This window comes from Sturnira hondurensis, unplaced genomic scaffold (genome assembly GCF_014824575.4).
Source record: "Sturnira hondurensis isolate 20B ecotype Veracruz unplaced genomic scaffold, ASM1482457v3 Scaffold0002039, whole genome shotgun sequence".
NCBI classification, from domain to species: Eukaryota; Metazoa; Chordata; class Mammalia; order Chiroptera; family Phyllostomidae; genus Sturnira; species Sturnira hondurensis.
Genome location: NW_028074670.1, coordinates 1,974,853 through 1,992,654, shown reverse-complemented (window position 1 = coordinate 1,992,654; position 17,802 = coordinate 1,974,853).

Below are 17,802 nucleotides of genomic sequence, written 5' to 3'. Positions count from 1 at the left end.
ATCCGAGGCTCATGGTAACCACAAAGCAAAAATCTATAGTAGATACACAAAATTTAACAAGAATGGAATCTGCACATACACTAAATGAAAGAGAGCAAGAGAAGAAGAAAGGACCAGAATGGAGAACATTGCGTTAAGAGAAATAAGCCAGGCGGTAAAAGACAAATACCATATGATCTCACCTGTAAGTGGAACCTAATCAACAAAACAAACAAGCAGGTGAAATATAACTAGAGACATTGAAATATAGAACAAACTGACAGTAACCAGAATGGTGAGGGGGATAATAGGGAAAGAAGGGGAAGGGTCGTCAAAGAAGATGTATAAAGGACCCATGGACAAAGCCAAAGAGGGGTAGGATTGAGGGTGGGGGGTGGGGGGTGGGGGAGGGGAAAATGGTGATGGAAAAATGGAGACAATTGTACTTGAACAGCAAAAAATATATATAGAAGTAAAAAATAAAGAACTACAAAACATCAAGAAAATGATTCACACAATATCAGTAAGTACATACCTATCTATAATTACTTTAAATGTAAATGGGCTAAATTCTTCAGTCAAAAGAAATAAAGTAGCTAAATGGATAAAAATAAAAAGACCCACCTGTAAGGACACACCACGGTTGAAAGTGAAAGAATAAAAAAAGATGTTTCATGCAAATGGAAACCAAAAGAAAGCTGGGGTAGCAATAGTCACATCAGACAAAATAGACTTTAAAACAAAGACTAATAAAAGGTAAAGCAGGACATTACGTAAAGACAAAGGGATCAATCCAACAAAAAGATATGACAATTATAAATACATATGTACCCAACATAGTAATACCTAAACATATAAAGCAATTATTAAAGGATGAAATAAACAGCAATGCAATAATAGTAGGGACTTTAATGCACCACTTACAGGAATGGACAGATCATCCAGGCTGAAAGTTAATTTAAAAATTGGCTTTAAACAACACATTAGACCAGATAAAATATATAAATAAAACATTCCATTTGAAAGCAGCAAAATATGTATTTTTCTCAGGTGCCCACAGAACATTCTTCAGAATTGATTATATGTTAGGCCACCAAACAAGTCTCAGTAAATTTAGAAAGATTGAAATCATATCAAGCATCTTTTCAGACCACAAGGGTATGAAACTGGAAATCAATCACAAAAAGAAAACTGGAAAAATAGCAAATATGCGAAGATTAAACAACATGCAACTGAAAAACCAATGGATTGATGAAGAAATCAAAGGACACATTTAAAAAAATACCTTGAGACAAGTGAGAGTGAAAATACAACATTCCAAAATTTTGGAAACGTAACAAAAGCAATCCCAAAGGAGAAGTTTATAGTAATATACACCTACCACAAAAAGGAAGAAGAATCTTAACTAACTTAATTCTTTTAATTTCAAATCTAGCTCTGACTGGTGCAACTCAGTTGGCTGAGCATTGTTCTGCAAAGTGAAGGGTTGCTGGTTTGATTCCCAGTCAGGGCACACACCTGGGTTGTGGGCCCAGTCCCAGGTTGGGATGTGTGAGAGGCAACCAATCAATGTTTCTCTCACACATCAATGTTTCCCTCCCTTTTTTCTCCCTCCCTTCTCCTCTCTCTAAAAATAAATAAACAAATTTTGCTTTAAAAATCTCAAATCCAAATTTAAACCTAAAGTAACTTGGAAAAAACCCAAAGCCCAAAGTTAGTAAAAGAAAGAAATAGAGACGATCAGAGTAGAAATAAATGAAATAGAGACTAAAAAAGAGTAGAAAAATTTAATGAAACCTGAGCTGGTTCTTTGAAAAGATAAATGAAATTCATAAGCCTTTAGCTAGACTCACCAAACAAAAAAGAGAAGGCTCAGATAAACAAAATCAGAAACGAAGGAGAAGTTACAATGGATACCACAGAAATATAAAAGATCATAAGAGACTAGTACATTATGAACAATTATGCACCAATAAAATGGACAACCTGGAGGAAATGGATAAATTCCTAGACATATACAATCTTCCAATACTGAATCATAAAGGAATAGAAAATCCAAATAGACTGATTACCAGTAAGGACATTGAATCGGTAATATTTTAAAAAAATTTTTAAAAATATTTTATTTATTTATTTCTAGAGAGAGGGGAAGGGAAGGAGAAAGAGTGGGAGAGAAACATCAATGTGTGGTTGCCCCTACTGGGGACCTGGCCTGCAACCCAGGCATGTGCCCTGACTGGGAATCGAACCAGAGACCCTTTGCTTCACAGGCCCGTGCTCAACCCACTGAGCTGCACCAGCCAGGGCAAATCAGTAATATTTTAAAAAGAAAAACAAAACTCCCCCCAAACAAAATTCCAGGACAGAATTTTCACTGGAATTCACTGGTGAGTTCTACAAAACAACCAAAGAAGATTTAAGACCTATCTGTATCAAGGTCTTCTAAAAAACTGAGAAGGGAACATTTCCAAACTTATTTCATGAGACCAGCATTACCCTGACACCAAAACCAGACAAGGATAGCAGAATAAAAGAAAACAACAAGCCATTACCCTTGATAAACATAGATGCAGAAATCCTCAACAAAATATTAGCAGACTGAATTCAACAACACAATAAAAGGATCATACACCAGGATCAAGTGGGATTTATTTCAGGGATGCAAGGATGGCTCAATATCTGCAAATCAATCAATGCTATATACCACATTAACAAAATGAAGAATAAGAATCAGGTGATTATTTCAATGGATGCAGAAAAAGAATTTGACAAAACTCAACATAATTTATGATAAGAAAAAACTCTCAACAAGATATAGAGGGAATGTACCTCAACCCAATAAAGGCCACATGACAAAACCCACAGCCAACATACTCAATGGTGAAAAGCTGAGAGCTTTTTCTTTAAGCTCGGGAGCAAGACAAAGTGGCCTGCTCTTGCCACTTTTATTTGCCATAGCATTGGGAGTTCTACTAACAGCAGATAGACAAGATAAAGAAATAAAAGGCATCCAAATAAAAAAAAAAGAGAGAAGTAGAACTGTGGATGACAAGATACTATATAGAGAAAACCATAAAGACTCCTGTTAGATGTAATAAATGAAAACCTGTTGGGACTAATCAATGTATCCAGTAAAGTTGCAAAATTAATATACAGAAATCTGTGGTGTTTCCATACGCTAATAAAGAACTATCAGAGGAAGAAATTAAAAAAACAACTCCAGCCCTGGCTGGTGTGGCTCAATGGATTGAGCACTATCCTGCAGACCCCAAAATAGCTGTTTCTATTCCCAGTCAGGGCATGTGCCTGGGCTGCAGGCCAGGTCCCTAGTTGAGGGTGTGCTAAAGGCAACTGATTGATGTATCTCATGTACATTGATGTTTCACTCCTCTTTCTCCCTCACCATCTTTATGAAAATATATTTTTAAAAGTCTAAATAAAGAAAAAAAGAAAACAATTCCACTTACAATGAAATCAAAAAGAATAAAATAAGTAGAAAAAAGTTAATAAAGAAGGTAACATATCTGTACACTGAAAACTGTAAGACATTCATGAAAGACTTGAAGAAGATACAAATAAATGAAAGAATATTCCCTGCTCATGGATTGGAAGAAATAATATTGTTAAAATGTCCATACCACTCAAAGCAATCCATAGATGCAATGCAATCCCTATTATAACCCCAATGGAATTTTTTACAGAAATAGAACAAATAATTCTAAAATTTGTATGAAACCACAAAAGATCCCAAATAGCCACTGCAAGGTTGAGAAGGAGGAACGAAGCTGGAGGTATCATACTCACTGATTTAAAACTATATTAGAAATGTATAGTAATCAAAGTGGTTGGTATTGGCATAAAAACAGACATAGAGATCAACAGACCAGAACCGAGAGCCCAGAAGAAACCCACATATATTTGGACCATGGATTTATGACATAAAGACCAAGAATATACCATGGGAAAAGGACACTCTTCAACAAATGGTGCTGGGAAAACTGAACAGCCACATGTAAAAGAATGAAATTAGATGACTATCTTATATCATGCACAAAATTTTAACTAAAAATGAATTAAAGACTTGAATGTAAGACCTGAAACCACAACATTTGTAGAAGAAAACATAGGTGATAAGCTTCATGACATCAGTCATAGGTTGGTGGTTGTTTTTTTTTATCTAAGACCCAAACCAAAATTAAACAAATGGGATTACATCAAACTAAAAAGTTTCTATACAGTGAAGAGAACCATCAGCAGAATGAAAAGGCAACCTATTGACTAGGAAAGATACTTGCAAGTCATATATCCTATAAGGGATTAGTATCTAAAACATATAAAGAACTCATACAACTCAACAACAGGGGAAAAACCCAAATAACCTAATAAAAAATGAGCAGAGGATCTAAAATAGACATTTTCTAGAGAAGATATATAGATGGTCAAGAGGCAAATGAAAAGATATTCAACATCACTAATTATCAAGGAATGTAAATCAAAACCACAATGGAACATCATCTCATACCTGTTTAGAATGGCTACTGTCAAAAAGGTAAGAAATACAAAGTTTCGGAGAAGATGTGAGGAAAAGATGAACCCTCATACACTGCTGGAGGAATGGAAATTAGTGCAGCCACTATGAAAACAGTACAGAGGTTCCTCAAAATATTAAAAATAGAACTACCATATGATTCAGCTATTCCACTTGTGGGTGTTTATCTGAAGAATACAAAAACATTAATTTGAAAAGATATACACACCCTTATTTTCACTGCAGCATTATTTACCATAGTCAATACCTCAGATGCAACAGATGCAACTTCAATGGATAGATGGATAAAGAGGTGAGGTACATATCTACAATGGAATATTACTCAGCCATAAAAAAGAAGGAAATGTTGCCATTTGCAACATGGATGGAAAGTGAGAGTATTCGCCAGGTGAAATAAGTCAGATGGAGAAAGACAAATACCGTATGATTTCACTTATGTGTGGAATCTAAAAAACAAATGAAAAAATAAAAGTAAACAAAGACGCACTCATAGATACAGAGAAGCTCAGTAGTTACCAGAGGGGAAGGGTGTGGGCAAAGCAGGTAATAGTGAGGGATGGTAACCAGACTCACAGTGGGAATGACTTTCTATCAAACTGTAATGTTGTTCACCTGAAACTAATATGTTATATATCAATTTCACTTCAATAAAAAAGTTTGAAAATATTTACATACCTATTACCATACTATTTTGTATTGTTTCATCATAAAATTCTATTTCAGTTGTACATCTGAAACTCTTAATGTTATATACCAATTTTATGTCAATAAAAAAATTAGCAAATATACACTTACCTGTTACCATACTTTCTTGGTAGTTTCATCATAAAATTCAGTTTTTAAGTCTAATTCCCTTCTTAAGAAGGGCAAAGAGTTTACCTGAAATAGTGAAAGTGTGCTGTAATAGTTCTAAGAATTTTTGAGTTATATAGCCTTGACACCAGAATCTGTATATTCCAGTAACATTTACTAAGACATTTGTTGTAGAAAAAGGAATTCGTTCACGCACATTTCACACTATATTTGACATAGTCATTGGATCTCATCCACCAGTTCAGGTGGTAATTATCTTCTGTTGACTTCACTGATGGGCTATGCAGAATTTCTTAAAATAAGGAATGCAGTGAAAGGCATAGTCCTACTTGTAAAATGTAAGATTGATGACAACATATTAACTTTAAAATACAAGGCAGAGTTGAAATTGGTCACAACAAGTTCAACCATGTTGGGGTCATAGGTCAGCCCTCTGGTTCTCTGGTCTTCCCAGGCGCTACAGGATGGCTGTCTGAGCTCCACGGGCTCACAGGACTGTGAACAGCAGAGAGAAAGGACAAAGACAGCTTTCCTCTATACATGAAACAATGTATGTTCCTAGAAGTCACTTACTCATCATTGGCCAGGGTCTGGCCAGTGAAGAGCAAAGGGGTTGGGGTTGCTCTGGGCTTAGACTAACCAGTAGCTGGCATATGGCAGCCTGGTTGAAGCTAGGGCTCGGTTAGTAAGGGAGGCAGGGGGCTGAGGGCTGCTGAGCAGGTGGTAGGATTTCACAGGCGGCACAGCCCTGGCCCCCTCTGAAAGCCCATTGTAGAAGACATAGAAGGGGCTGAAAATAAACGTGAAAAGATTCCATTTTTACAGTGCAATAAACATTAAATAACTTTGTTGGGGAGTAAGACGCCTGCTAGAGAAGTAAGGAGCCACCCAGGTTTCTCCTAACGGGACTGGGGCTTTGAGTGGAGACCTGGTCACTTTTCAGCGCACTTCTCAGAGCCCCGGGCACTCAGCTGCAAGGCCGCTCCCCCCAGAGCCCAGGCACTGGTAGGGCCGGGGTGTCCTCACCTTCCCTTTGTGACTCCACGCCCAGGGGCTAGGAGGCCTTCCTGGCTGGACTAGTGGGACCTGTAGGAAGATGCTGAAGGAATGGAAAGGCCAATGCCCTCTGGGTGTCTCTTGGGAAGGTCTGTGGGAGGCCTGTGGGAGGCCTGGGAAGTGATTGCAGTCCTTTTATCGAGCCTTGGGAAACTCGCTGGAGGCCAGCCCCTGGGTCCTCTCAGAGTCTAAGTGGAGCAGGGCTCTGGCCCACTCTCTCCCACAGTAACTATGTATGACAATGCCCTTGGGTAAGGATTCGGAACCGTCCTCAGTGTATTCTCAAGGCTGCAAACTCCACAGAGCAGACACCTGGTCTGTTGCTTTGCTGTGCAGTGTAGCCCAGCTACCCCTCCAGGTCTGTCTCCTCCCCCTGCCCCTGCTCCACCAACCTCTGCCTGCAAAAAGGCAGATGTACTGGCCTAAACACAGCCTGAGCCTGCTCACTAGCCCCTCCCACCTGGAAGGCTTGTCTTTGCTCCCTCTAGCAGACAGGGTCATTCATTGCCTCTGGCCTTCCCAAAACAGGATGGTCCTGCTGCTAGCACAGGCCACCGTCTCCTCATGGGCTGGAGCACATGTCACAGCACAGGCATGGCACTGGTTGAGAATCAGTGCCTAACGGGCAGAGGGAGAGGTCGCATCAGGCCATAGCAGGCCCAGAGAAGAAGTGGGGCCAGGGTAAAAAGTCCACGACGTGCAGCAGTTCACAGAGGGCTTAGCCACTTGGCACACAGCCAGGCTGGCAGAGGCAGCCCCAATCGCTGGCTAAGGCAGCAGGGCTAAGCATGGGAGCAGGGTGACGGGCCTATCCATATACACAGACACACCCTCACGTTCATGTAAACTGTTCTAACAGGTAGACTTGCGATCTGAATACATTTCCTCTTCAAACATAACACCACTCTCCCCATCATATTCACCTCACCTGCTCTTGATTTTCCTGGGCCCCCTGTCTCCCTTCTGAAGGCAAATCAATCCCTCCATTGCTCTACCAAGGCCACAGCACCTATTTGCTTCTCATTCAGAGTAACAGCAGACAGAGGCTGGGGTTGAAAGCCTTGGGGTGAGGAGAGTAGAGGAGTGTTGGGGCAGCAGGAAGGCCAAAGGCCCCGGCTGCCCAGGGTGCAGTGGCACAAGAGCCACCTGTGATCTAGATAGACCCTAGTCCAGGCATGTGCACAGGCTTTAGGATAAATGCAGCCCCTCCGGCAAAGGTGAGGGAAGGGGAGTGTGAACACTTTAAAAGAGATTTCCAACCATCTTGGATCATTAGGCCGTAACTCAAAGGGTACCGTGGAGCTTAAGCGAAACCATGGATGTGAGTGTGCTTTGAGACCACTACTCGCTTGGGGATTCATTATAAAAAATGTGTTGAGGACCAAGCACATGTCAGGTATTGCACTGGGGCCAAGAGAGGGTGGCCAAGATGAGCACATAGAACAGGGCAAGGAAATACATGGTACACGAGCCACCACACTCTCTCCTTTCTAAGCCCAACACAGATATCACTCATCAGGGAGCCTGGGGAGGAACTCAAGAGTTCTCAGCACAGATCTCTAGGCAGCCAGTCATAACTGAATGTTGTGAACTGAATGTCTGTGTCCTCCTCCAAACTTCATATGTTGAAGCCCTAACACCTAGCATGGCTGTATTTGGAGATGGGGTTCTAAGGAAGCATTTACAGTTAAATGCAGCCATAAAGTCGGGGCCCTGATTCAATAAGGTTAGTGTCCTTATAAGAAGAACACACTTTCTCTCTCCCTATGCGCACACATCATGTGAGCACACGGTGAGATGGCAGCTGTGTACAAGCCAAGGGAAGAAGCCTCAGAATAAAACCTACCCTGCTGGCACCTTACTCTTGAACTTTGAGCCTCCATAACTGTGAGAAACAATTTTTTGTTGTTGAAACCACCTAGTTGTATGGTTTCTGTTATAGCAGCCCGAGCGGCCTAAGACACTGAGTCAGCATGAAGGTTGATCTTTGTCAATCCTGGAACAAAGACATGGAGGTATTAACAGACATTTCTTGTATCAGAAACAGGGAGCAGCATGGTATGTCCAGGACCCATGGTAGGTAGAGAGGGGAGTGGACAGAAAACAAGGCAGTACCTTATCACATGTGGATGTGTAGGTCATGACAGGACCTTGGGACTTAGCCGAAAAGTATTGGCTAATGATCTTCAGATCTGCATTTAGGAAGATAGTTTGGCAGCTAAGTGCAGGCTTGATGTGGGACAGGCAGGGCAGGGAGATGGAAGATCAGTAGGTGGCTGCCCCACTGACCAATCCTGGGGTGGATTCAGACCAGGTGAGGAGATGGGTCTGGTGACCAACTGGCTGCAAATAAAGATGAGGTGAGATGACTCCCTAGTTTCTGGCCTAGGTAATGCATGGCCTACTCTTTGACAAGGATATGTTCTTTCATGGGGAGGTCAACTTCTCAGCCTGGGCAGGCCCCAGATTCCAAGCAGACAGAAGTCCCTGAACCTTACTGCACCCACACTCTGCTGGTCAGCGATAGGCACAGGCCAGCCCAGATTTGATGTGAGTGGCAACTTTTTGAGGGCATGAATACAGAGAGGCATGGGCCTTTGGGGCAACTTTGCATCAATCTACCATGATGTCCCAATAATAAGCAGGAAGAAAGGGGAAGGGAAAGGCCCAGTGCCAAATGCTCCTGTCACCTGATTCTATCGCCTTTGACAAGCCTTTCCTGAAGCCCCACTAAGTAACTTCCTGTACACCAGAGAAAGAAGTGGGTCACGTGACTGCTCCTAGCTGCAAGGGAGTCTGGAAAACTGAATATTTTAACCTGAGCATATTGCCATTCCCGTTATCCCCAAATATAAATTCTTAGTAAGGAAGAAGGGAATAATGGCTTTTGAGTAGGCAAGTAGAAGTCTTCTGCAGAAACCTCAAAAGGCTGGGGAGGAAATAATGACCACCAAGCATCTTTATGGGAGAGAGACAATGCTCGGCACCTTGCAAGGCAATGAAGAATTTGGTTTAATAGATAGAGTTTAAAGAAAGTGAATCTCTAACAAGTTCCCAGGGAATGCCAACGCTGTGGAAAGAAAACCATGCTTTGAGTAGTCCAGAGCTGGGTTACACTGAGAAAGCAAGCAACCCCCAAATCTCAAAGGCTTAAATTACAAAGGTTGTTTCTTATTCATGCTACATGTCCACTGTGAGTCACTGGGTCTTTGCTCTCAGGAGCCAGACAACCAGAGCAGCTACCTCCTAGAGCAGTGCTGGTGATCTGGCTAGGGGGAGAGAAGTGGCAAAGCACTAACTGGCTCTTACAAGCACTGAAGGTGAATGGTTGTGCCCGACATCAGGCAGGCAGGGAGGAAAAGCTGGTATTGGTGAATGATCCTGCAGGCTACCCCAGGCTTCATGGAAGAGGTGGGATTTCAGCTGGCTGGGCTTTGAAGGATGAACAAGAACCTATCCTACAGAGAAGGGGGAGGACTTTGCAGGCTAAGGAAACACCATAAATAACTACCATTGTTTGAGCACCTATTATAGGCTAGAAGATTTCAAATCATTTCCTACTTGGACTTCAAAAAACACCAAGATATTATTAGTCCATTTTATGAAACAGGAGACTGAGGGGCTTGTAGAAGCTCAGAGGGCCAGAAAGTGGGAGCCTCCAAAATCAAACTCAGTATCCAGGGCTTTCTCTACCTCCTACGGCGGGTCCATAAAGGCTGTGTGGCTGCGCAGGGTGTTTGCAGAATATTTTGCATGCTACTGTTTTCCTGGAAATGGTCCCAACATCCAGAGGATTTTGTTTTGTGCAGGGGAGGTCTTCAATAGAGTACAACTTTTATTGTGGTAAAATATATATAATATAAACTTAACATTTTAACCATTTTTTAAAAGATTTCATTTATTTCTTTTCAGAGAAAGGGGAAAGGAAGGAGAAAGAAAGGGAGAAAAACATTAATGTAATTGAATCAGTTGCCTGTCACATGCCCCCAACCAGGGGCCTGGCCCGCAACCTAGGCTTATGCCCTGACAGGAAATCGAACCAGTGACCTTTTGGTTCACAGGCTGGTGCTCAGTCTACTGATCCACACCAGCCTGGCCATCTTAACCATTTTTAAGCACACAGTTCAGCGGCAGTAAGTACATTCACTGTTGTACAACCATCAATTGTATAACAATTGATGGTTGTTGTACAAGCATCATAGGGCCCCAACAACCACTACTCTGCTCCCTTTTTCTATCTGACTCCTCTAGGAACCTTTCAAGTAAGTAGAATCACACAGTATTTGTCCTTTTGTGTCTGGCTTATTTCACCAAGCATAACATCTTCAATATTCATCCATGTTGTAACATGTATTAAAACACCATTCTGGCCCTGGCTGGTGTGGCTCGGTGGTTGGAGTGTCATCTGGTAACCAAAAGGTTGCAGGTTCGATTCCTCACCAGGAAACATGCCTGGGTTGAGGGGTCATCCCGGTCTGCGTGTGGATGTGTGTGCATGCGGTTCCCAGTTTGGATGTGCGTGATTTCCACGCTGGTGTGGATCTCGTCTGGGTGCATACAAGGCAACCAATCAATGCTTCTCTCTCATTGATGTTTTGCTCTCTCCTTCCCTCTCTCTCTCTCTCTAAAAAAGCAAATGAAAATGTCCTTGGGTCACATTAAGAAAAAACGCCATTCCTTTTTATAGCTGAATCATATTCCATTGTATGTACGTACCCCATTTTGTTTATTCATTCATCTATTGGTGAGTCTGTGGGTTGTTTCCTTCCACCCTTTGGTACTGTGACTACTGCTGCCACGAACATGAGTGTGCACATATCCTTTTGAGTCCCTGCTTTGAATTCTTCCATGTATATATACACCCAGACATGGGGCTGCTGGATCCAGAGAAGTTTTTCATATGAAGGACTTCATGTGGGCCAAAGGTGCTGAGGGCTCTGCTGGAGTCGGAGGACCAAGCTGCACACCAGCACCGTAGAAGATGCCCAGTCTTGCCAGGTGCACCCACAGGGTGTCCCAGCTGCCCCTCACCTGCTGTGGGGGCAGAAGGCACTGCAGGAACCCCACCCACCCCCACTCAAGGGCAGAAATGCACATTTAGCAGTTTCACAGGCACAGATTTTGCCCCACAGGAGTAAGGAAATCCTTGAGGGAACATAGCAATTAACCCCTCTGAGCCTCCCTGTTCTTCCATAAAACAGAGGCACTGGTATTTCCCCACCTCTCTCACATATTGTCAAGAGGCTCAAATGAATGAATGAATGTTAGGGACACAGAGATGCTGGTGATGCTTCTACAACCACCTGCTGCAGACCCACCATCCCCACCAGGGGAGCCCTCGGGGCACTGCAGGGGCTCAGTCTTGGAAGGCTGAGGGGTGTTTCCACAAGGTCAGAAGAGCCCTGGGGCTAAAATGGCTAGAAAAACAAAGAGGGCAGGAGAAGTAAGAACACCTCCTAACAAAGTTTATAGGACAGTGGTTCTCAGGCGAGAGCATGAGTGAGAAACCTCCAGAGGGCTAAGACACGAAGAAGGAGCCCACCCCAGAGTTTCTGATTCAAGAAGTCTGGGGTGGGGACTGAACACTCAGGTTTCTGCAAGTTCTCAGGTGATGCTGCTGGTCTGGGACCACACTTTGAGAACATATGCTCTAGAAAATGGAGGAGAAAAATGATGCTCGTTTTTAAGACCACAGACATGTGCTCCCTCCATCCTTCCTTTCCACTTCCCACCCTTTGTTCTTTCTTTCCTTCCTTCTTTGTCCAACATTTATTATTAGAACACAGAGCCTGGGCTGGGCTGACCAGATGGTCACTGGCTGCTGGGGCCCCTGGGGCTGTGGTATGACCGGATGCAGAGTTGGAGTGAGTCAGCCTCCCAGTGGAGGGAAAATACTGCGTTCCTGGCAAGGGGCCAGGGCAGCCTGTCAGGCCCTGGCAGAGGCCTGGCACTACACAAAGCCCGGGTGGGTTTTCCCCCCCGGGATCACGTGGTTCCCCAGGCAGCAGGATGCTGGGGGAACAGCTGGTCTGTGGGAGAGGGTCCTGACACAGCGGGAAGGGACAGAAGTCCTGTGGGCACTGGGAACAGCCAGCGCTTGGCCCTTAGATGGCCTGGGGGTTAAATTTCCCCTCTGCTCCAGTGCCCTCATGTCCCACCCATGACGCCTGATAAGCCCTGCATTTCACTTGCCCATAGACTCATCCATCAAACTCCTGTGGAACTTCCTTGCCCTCTCTGACTGACCTGGGTCTCATTTATCAGGGCTCCCTTTTCTATTTTCAAAGGAGATCACTAACCAGTCTGATCAATGAAACTTAAGACTCATCACCTGTATCATCAGAACCCGATGAGAATGTCAGGAGAGGCACGAGGAAGAGGGGCAGCTCCAACAGGGATGCTGGCCCAGGCGTCTTTGTGGGGATTTTATTTCACTCCAGGGCCTGGCTTTCTCTTTCTCCAGATCTGTTTCTTCAACCAATAGGATGCATACAGCAGGCTAAGGGCATTAGATGAGAGACTATCACAGAAGTCTTTGCAGCCTGACTGGTCTCCTCTACAGCCAAGGGCTGGCCCTGGCTTCTGAGATCCCTCTGGTAGCAGTCAGTCAGTCACTATGCACAGTGCTGCTCAGCCTGCTTTCCAACCCCGACTCTGAGGTCCTGGCCTGGGCCCACTCCCTGCAGGCAGCCTCTGATTGAAAGCCCCTTCCCTGGGGTCTGGGCAGAGAGGTGCACAGTGGGAGCTGGGAGCCCAGACTCTGGAACCAGCAGTTTGGCTTCAAATCCTCAAGCCTCTGCTATTGATTGTGGACAAGTTGCTGTGAAAAGAGGTGTGTAACAGCACCCCTGGGCATGCTGTGAGGAGGATGTGGCAAATTCACATGCATAAGGGACTTGACCAGAGCCCATACTTGGCGAGTTCCAGGGGAGCCTGGGTGTCAGCACTTGTCACGGAGCTAAGTAGAGCCCACGCAGCAGCCCAGGGCTGACTGCCTTCTGCTCCTTACTCCCTTCCAGTAACTGCTGCTCTTACGGCAGTCCCTTCAATACTGTGGGTTAGTCCCTCACGTCGGGGAATTTGCTTTTCCAGGCAATCCATGTTCCTCAGGAAATGCTTCAGCAGCATTAACTAGAGTCCAGGGGTGAGCATGGCCCAGTGTGGCCAGCAGCTGTTATTGGCCTGTAGATAATGGACAAAGGATACAAATAGGCACTTCTCAGAAGTGCAAATCAGAGTAACCAACAAACATGAGAAAAGATGCTCAGAATTATTAAAAAGAAATTGCAAATGAAAATAATGGTGAGATGTCATTGTAAAAAAGCACTGCTAAGCCACATATGTGGGTATGTGGCAGAGCCTTCACTTCCGCAGCACTGAGATTTGGGGCCAGATAACTCCTGCTGCAGGGAGCTGCCCTGGGGACCGCAGGGTGTGCAGCACCATCCCCGGCCGCTACCCAGTAGATGACCGCAGCAGCCCACCCCGTTGTGACAACCACAGATGTCTCCAAACGTAGCCACATGTCCAGGGAGCAAAATATTCCCAGTTGAGATCCGCTTGGTATATAAACATTTGTAGCCGCACATCATTTTCTGAACACATTTAATTTTAATCGCCATTTTACAGATAAGGCAACCGAAGTGGAGATAGGCCAAACAACTCTTAGGCTCACACTGGCAGTTGAGGTGTCTGGTTCCAGAGCTGTTACCTGCTGGGGAAAATACCAGTGCAGCCCAGCCACGCCTGTTTGACTTGTTGAGTGTACGAGGAGCTTCAGGTTTGTTTCCAGACAGGAATCGCTGTTGGGGAAGAAATGTTTGCTGCGGTCCAGCCGAGATCTGTGGGGTCACACATGAGGCCACAGCCTCAGGGCTGGCTTGGACCCCAAAATGACACTGCCAGGCAGCTGGCCAGGAAGGCAGCATCCCACAGGGCTGCCAAACTTGAGCAAGGATGACTGTGCTTACAAAGACCTAGAGACTGAGGTAGCCTGGTTGAGCCAGAGCAGCCTCTCCTATACTTACGGGGAAGGTGGAGTGGTGTGGTGAGAATGGGTATGCGAGGAGCAGTAGTGATGGCTTGACCCGATTCTTTCTCTATTTTCCTCCCTTCCAGCCCTCTCCCCAAAGCCCTGCTACAGCCCCCAAGGGAGCAATGGTCCTAAGCAAATGGTGGGCTGGGGCAGGGGTGGGGAGCCTGTTCACAGGATGCCTGGTGGGCCCCTCAACCTCTGGCCCGGTCACAGTGGGGCTGAATTTCCTGCTGGCTTGTCTGTTTGGGGCACTGGCCTATGAGCCCTGGGAGGGCAGAGCCTGTGTAGCCATCCCTGCATGTCTGGGCGCCTGTGGGATGGCATCAAGGTCGCGCAGGGGCAGGACGGGGAAAGGGGTGTAGCAGGGGCACGGTCAGGATATGTAAGTTGGAATGTGCCTTCCGTTTGCTAGACTTGCTCCAGGGCGGTCGGTCACCTGAGCAGCTCATGACACTGGAGTCCCGCCAGGGCGGAGGGAGGCGCTCGGCCCTGTTCCCTGTAACCAAGCTGCAGCCTTCCCCTGGGCCTGTGCACAGAGCAGAGCTGGAAGTTCTGACCTGGATAGAGCTCCAGGATTACCACTCGTAGGTGGGGAGAGGGGCTGCTTAAAACACCTGAGTACAGTCTTCATTAAATAATTAAGGCTTAACTTTTTAAAGGGAAATTTCTCACAGAGCAGCTTCTAAGAAGTACTTCTGGTTTAGTGTCCCCTCCTGTCCCTACAGGGATTCTGCGGGCAGGAACTTCCAGGCTGAACAAGCAGCCCCTCCTAACTGGCTGGGAGAGCTGCGGGGCCCCTGCCTTCTGGCTGGAAGTACCACGCCCTCCTATGCTGAACCCACAGGAAGACCTTACTGGGCACCCTTTGAACCCCATTGTCTCCTGTCAAACATCTACCACAACGCCCTGAGAGCTTTATCACACACAACTCCTTTTTCTTGAGGGCAGGGAACAGATCTTACCGGGGGCAGGTTCTCTCACATGGATCATCTGAGTCACGCTGTAAAAAGCAACAGCCTCTATGCTTCCTCTCCGCCATCTGCTCAGCAGCCTCTAAGCAGCAACCACGCGTGAATGCCTCTCCATCCACGTCAGCCAGGCTGGTGTCCAGGTTGGCAATACCTGCTGGGAGCTCTACTGCCTGGAACAAGGCATCCAGCCTGATGGCCAGTGAGAAGACCATCGGGTGGTGAGGGAAGACGACTCCTTCACACCTTCTTCCGTGAGACAGGCACTGGCAAGCATGAGTCCAGGGCAGTGTCTGTAGACCTGGAACCCCTGGTCACAGGAAGTTCACACTGGTTCCTCTCACCAGCTCTTCCACCCTGCACAGCTCACCGAAGGAAGATGCTGCCAACAACTATGTCAGTGGAACTACACCACTGGCAAGATCGCTGACCTCGTCATAAATTCGGAAACTGGTTTGATTTCAATGATAAATCAATGAGCCCAAGAAAGTCATTTAAAATACGCTGTCTTTCCAAATACAATTGAAATGTAATAAAGAGTAAGATGAATTATTCCTTTATAGTTTATTTAAATTTTCAAAAAATAAATTATTTGATATCATTTCATAAATTTTCATGAAGATATTTTTAATCAAGAAGTGCTGTTATTCCAGGAAGGCCTAGAGTTTTAAAAGTGTTTTTTGCCAAAATAAGATCTGTATCCTTGAATTGTATGAAAAGCAAAAAATATATTTTCCAACTATATCAGACACAAACCCACAGAAAGATCTCAGTGGGGAGGTCAGGCACCAGTGACTCATTCCTTAAGTCAGCTCACTGACAGCGGACAGAGGCTGCAGCCTTGCACAAGGCGGGGCTCACCCCATGTGTGGCTCTCCACCCTGCCGCACATCAGACTCTCCTGGGGCCCTTTCGTCCCCCAGGCCTCAGCCAGGTTCCTTCAAAGAGTTTCTGGGAAAGGAGCCCTGAATCAGGGTCCCAAGGTGGCTCCAACGCAGCGTTGAGCAGCTCTAAGTGGACTTTGGCAAAAGGGGGGACTTGACGGCGTGGGCGTTCTGAAATGTCTGACTGTATCTACTTCAGAGGTTGGGGCTGCGGTAGAGCCCTAGGGAAACAGGGCAGGAGAGACAAAGTCGCACCAGGTCTGGGAGACTTGCGTGTGCGTGCGCGCGGAAGGGCGCGGGNAAGTCAGCTCACTGACAGCGGACAGAGGCTGCAGCCTTGCACAAGGCGGGGCTCACCCCATGTGTGGCTCTCCACCCTGCCGCACATCAGACTCTCCTGGGGCCCTTTCGTCCCCCAGGCCTCAGCCAGGTCCCTTCAAAGAGTGTCTGGGAAAGGAGCCCTGAATCAGGGTCCCAAGGTGGCTCCAACGCAGCGTTGAGCAGCTCTAAGTGGACTTTGGCAAAAGGGGGGACTTGACGGTGTGGGCGTTCTGAAATGTCTGACTGTATCTACTTCAGAGGTTGGGGCTGCGGTAGAGCCCTAGGGAAACAGGGCAGGAGAGACAAAATCGCACCAGGTCTGGGAGACTTGCGTGTGCGTGCGCGCGGAGGGGCGCGGGGGGGGGGGGGAAGGGGGGCGCTCCGGGGTGTGCAGCACAGGCGTCGCTTGTCTGCAACCTAGGGTCGCCCCATGCAGCAGTCTGAGCAGACATCCCTGGTGGATGTGACTTGTTGCTCAGCCAGCCTTTAAAGTGCCTGGCTTTCCTGTTTCAAGAACATTTTCTAGATCTTTACAGCCTCCAATTCAATCATAAACTCAAATGAGTGGCAAGCAACAGAGAATTCTTAAACAGTTCCTAACTCACTGTAGGTCCAGATCCCCTAACAGCCTCAGCAACTGATTAAAACCACCCAAATGTAACCCGCCATGTTACCCTGCACCCACGAGAATTTACATACATAATATTTGTTTATAAAAACAGGACATAAGTATTGGCAGAGGTGAAGAAATCAGCAGCTCTGTGCTGTGTGCTGTTGGTGGGAATGTAAAATGGTGCAGCTGCTGAGGAAAATATATAACAACTCCTCAAAACACTGAAAACGTAACTGCCAGATGATTCAACAATTCCACTTCTGTGTCTAAACTCAAAAAGTCAGAACGGGGACTTCAAGGGATATTCATACACCCACGCTCATAGCAGCAATGCTCACAAAAGCTGAAGGGTGGAAGCGACCTGTGTCCACTGACGGATAAATGGACAAGCAAAACATGGGACAAGCCTCTACATACAATGGACATTACTCAGCCTTCAAAAGAAAATTCTGATACATGTAACATGGATGAGAATATCATGTTAAGGCCCTGGCTACATAGCTCAGTTGGTTAGAGAGCTGTCCTGAATAAACCAAGGTTGCAGATTCCACCCCCATCAGGGCAGATACAGGAATCAGCCAAAG